General features: G+C 41.2%; 1 pseudogene; it reads left to right on the top strand.

Moving 5' to 3' along the window:
* The first annotated feature begins 697 nt into the window (after positions 1-697).
* Positions 698-2,229, top strand: LOC110743215 (annotated as a pseudogene).
* The last annotated feature ends 1,665 nt before the right edge of the window (positions 2,230-3,894 follow it).

Genomic DNA, 3,894 nt, shown 5'->3' on the forward strand with positions numbered 1-3,894 from the left:
TTTTCATTTATTTGATTCAAATAATAATCCACCATATGAGCAGACCACATTTATTCATCCACTCATCAGTTTAAGGACATTTGTGCTATTTCTACTTCTTACTATTTTGGATAGCACTGCTATGAACATTCATGCACAAACTTTTGTATGGACGTATGTATTCATTTCTCTTGGCTATATACCTGGGATCGAAATGCTGGGTCATACGGTAACTCTGGGTTTAACATTGTGGGGAACTGCCAGAATGTTTCCAAAGCAGGTGGACTATTTTATATTCTCAGCAAGGAATGGGAAGTCGAGTTTCTCCACATCCTTCTTCACACACATTGTTGTCTGTTTCTTTGATTATAATCACCCCAGTGAGGGTGGATTTGTATTTCATTGTGCTTCTGAGTTGCGTTTTTCTAATGTCTAATGATGTTGAACATCTTTTTATGTGTTTATTGGCCATTTGTGTATCTACTTTGTAGAAATGTCTGTTCAGGTTCTACACTCATTTTTTAAATTGGATTATCTGTCTTTTTATTATTGAGCTGTAAGAGTTCTTTACATAGTGTTGGTAAATACAAGTTCGTTGTCAGATATATGAGTTTTCAAATATTTTTTCCCATTCTCTGGATTGTCTTTTCATTTTCTTGATGGTATCAAGACATTTTTTAATTTTTAAAATTTTTAAATTTTAATGTAGTCCAATTTATATTTGTTGCTGTTGTTGCTTGTGCTTTTGGAGTGCTCTCATATTTAGGGCTATGGTAGATTTTGAGTTAATCTTTATAAACAGGATGAGCAAGGGGGTCCACATTTATTCTTTTGCTTATGTCTATTCAGTTGTCCCAGAACCATTTGGTGCATGCTATTTTTTCCCCATTGATTGATTTTGGGCACTGTTGTCCAAGTCAATGAACTGTAAATGTATGAGTTTATTTGTGAACTCAAAATTCTATTCAACTGATCTACAGGTTTATCTTTTTGCCAGTGCCACACAATCTGGATTATTGTCTCGGTCCCTTGTAAATTAGCTTATCCACTCCTGGAAAAATGTTTGAATCCCTCTGCTAAATTGCGGCAGTCCTTCCTCCCAGAGTGGCACCTAGTCCTGCCTAAGCTGCCTCTACCACTTGGGTTGTATGAGGGAATGATGCCTGCCCCAAAGCAATATGTGACCAATGAACCACAGCTCTCAACTCAAGGGCAAATGACTCAGCTTTGTGAACTGATTGACTGGAGTAGAGAATTCCCTGCAAAGAACTTACATCATCTGGGTATTGTGCTTGGGGCTCCTGATATATAGGAACATCTTTTGAGGGTTCTTGCTGTTTTGTTTGTGAGGTTTTCCATGCCTACTGTTCCTGACGTGGAAACACTGTTCTCACAGGTTTCACTTTTCATCAGTGCTTGTGATGGGGAGCACATTCAATATGCAACAAATACTTTTACTGGGCTATGCCATCAGTTAACAAATGAATTTGTGGAAAGAAAACAGCCCCTGGGAGGACTTGGCATCCTTAGAGGAGCTAGAACAAGCTGCGGATGAATACAAACCAGCTGACCTGAATACATGCTGATTTCTGCCAGCTTTGTTTGCAGACAAAATGCTTTAAGCCTACCCTTTCAGCATTTGACACGGTTATGACGGATATCTGTAAAGACAATGGAGCTGTATTAATCGTATTTTCTACTTTCTGTATTTTACGATGCTTTGACATATTTGGAGTCTTGTGGACCTGGGGGTGGGGGGACTGTTAATTAGCTAATTTCCTAGAGAAGGCTAACAAGTTTCCTGTGAGCACACCTGTGGTATGCAAGCCAACAAATCCCAAGTACATATCCACATCCGCTTTCCTTCATCAGGCTCCTGCAGCACAGGGCATTCTCCTTCTGCCCTAAATCGCCCCAGAGGAGGGTACCAGATAACTAGGGATGACCTGCATGTCCAAGAGTCTGCTGAAATTATTCAAACTATCCAATCCTACCACCGCTCAGCTTTTCTACCCTACCTCGACCATTTACTGCCTCAAAAAGGACAGTATTGGCCCTGGTCCATACTTTCTCCTCCCCTTCTCCCTCCTGACTGCCCCTGTGCCTCCTCCTGTGGCCCTCAGTGTGTCATGCCCCTCTCTTGGGAACCATGAGTGATAAACTATCTTTTCTTCTATTTATTTATTTATTTATTGAGACGGAGTCTTGTTTTGTCACCCAGGCTGGAGTGCAGTGGCGTGTTCTCAGCTCACTGCAATCTCCGCCTCCTGGACTCAAGTGATTCTCCTGCTTCAGCCTCCTGAGTAGCTGGGATTAAAGGTCTGTGCCACCACACCTGATTAATTTTTGTATTTTTTAGTAGAGATGGGTTTCAACATGTTGGCCAGGCTGGTCTTGGACTCCTGACCTCAAGTGATCTGCCTGCCTCAGCCTCTCAAAGTGCCGGGATTACAGGCATGAGCCACCATGCCCGGCCCAAACTATCTTTTCAATGGTGTTTGACTCCTGATCTACTGGCATTACCACATCTGAATTAAAGACAAAATCCTAGGCACATTGTAAAATAGGAAACAACGATGCAAAGAACTGTTTATGTTACTCCTCTCAGGAGGGATGACCTGCACTGGCTGAAGAGTCCTTTACCTTCTGAACAAGCTGAACCCACTCTTGCCATGTCAGGTTGTCATATCATGTTGGATTGAAATCATAAGTTTGTTGCCCCATGAGTGTGGCAAGTCAATCCATAGATATACCCATTAGCAGCGGAGAAAGAGGTTTCACTGTAGGGCTGCCAAATGAGGAGACGGGAGGAAAACTCAAACTTTGTCTCCCTGAGTAGTTTAGTGCTAGGAATTTTAAGGGTTTTGGCATGGGCTGGAGTGTAGAGATCACTGATTGGCTGAATTGTGCAGGGTGAAGTCATGGGGCCAGCAGGTGAAGAAACCGTATTCTTATGCTCATTCAGGTCTTCTGTGGGGCCTTGAGACCGGTTGACCTCTCTTGTCCTGCTGGAAGTCAGGATCTGCTTAAGCAGCTCTTAAGCAAAAGCTTTATGATTCCAGTGTCAGAGATCCTGTTTTAAGCAAAAGCCCTGTGATTCTAAGGTCAAATATCCTACCTATAGAAAGAGTGGGGATGCAAGTGGTCAGTCCCCAGTGCAACAGGACTTTCAGTTTCAAGGAAGTGGGTCAAAGGGCAGCCTGACAGATGCTTAATTATAACCACATTTCTGTCGAGAATTCTTGATAACTCTGTGAGGATGACTTCAGAATCACGTAAAAAGTTGATTATAGTTTTTGATTATAGTTTTTTTGATATTACTTGTCAGAGTACAATAGCTACCAAATATAGATCTCAAATTACTGGTGGATTCATTAAGCTCCTTAGCAATGCATACTATGAATTAGCACCAGTCTATTCAACCAGGAATCCCTCAGAACTCCAAAATCTGAACCTGGTAAACAAGCACAGTGAAATTATTACTTACTATAACTAAAAAAGGCTGGTGAAGCAATGCTTGTTATCTCTTTATAAGAACAACACTCAAAGGCTTACAAAGACTTTTTAGCACTATCCTTACAAGGTATGGCAAAACATGTGCAGATAGCTAGACCTTAAAAGGCAGAAAAATATGTCAAAGCGTGATAGAAGATGGCAAAATTTTTGCAAGTATTAAGCAAAAGAATGGTATGGTTAGTTTTAATAATGGCCCTGAAAATTATAATATATAACCCAGCCATGCTTCATAACACTGATCAGATGTTGAAACAGAAAGCACTTGAGGGGCCACAGAAAGCACTTGATGGGCAACTGAAAGCTGTGGATCAAGAGACTACAGTGAATCCCCAAGGTGTAATCAGGGTATGAGGTCACAAGAAGAGGATTCCATAAATGTCTCATTACAACTGAAACTAA

The sequence above is a fragment of the Papio anubis genome, chromosome 3 (genome assembly GCF_008728515.1).
Source record: "Papio anubis isolate 15944 chromosome 3, Panubis1.0, whole genome shotgun sequence".
Taxonomy (NCBI): domain Eukaryota; kingdom Metazoa; phylum Chordata; class Mammalia; order Primates; family Cercopithecidae; genus Papio; species Papio anubis.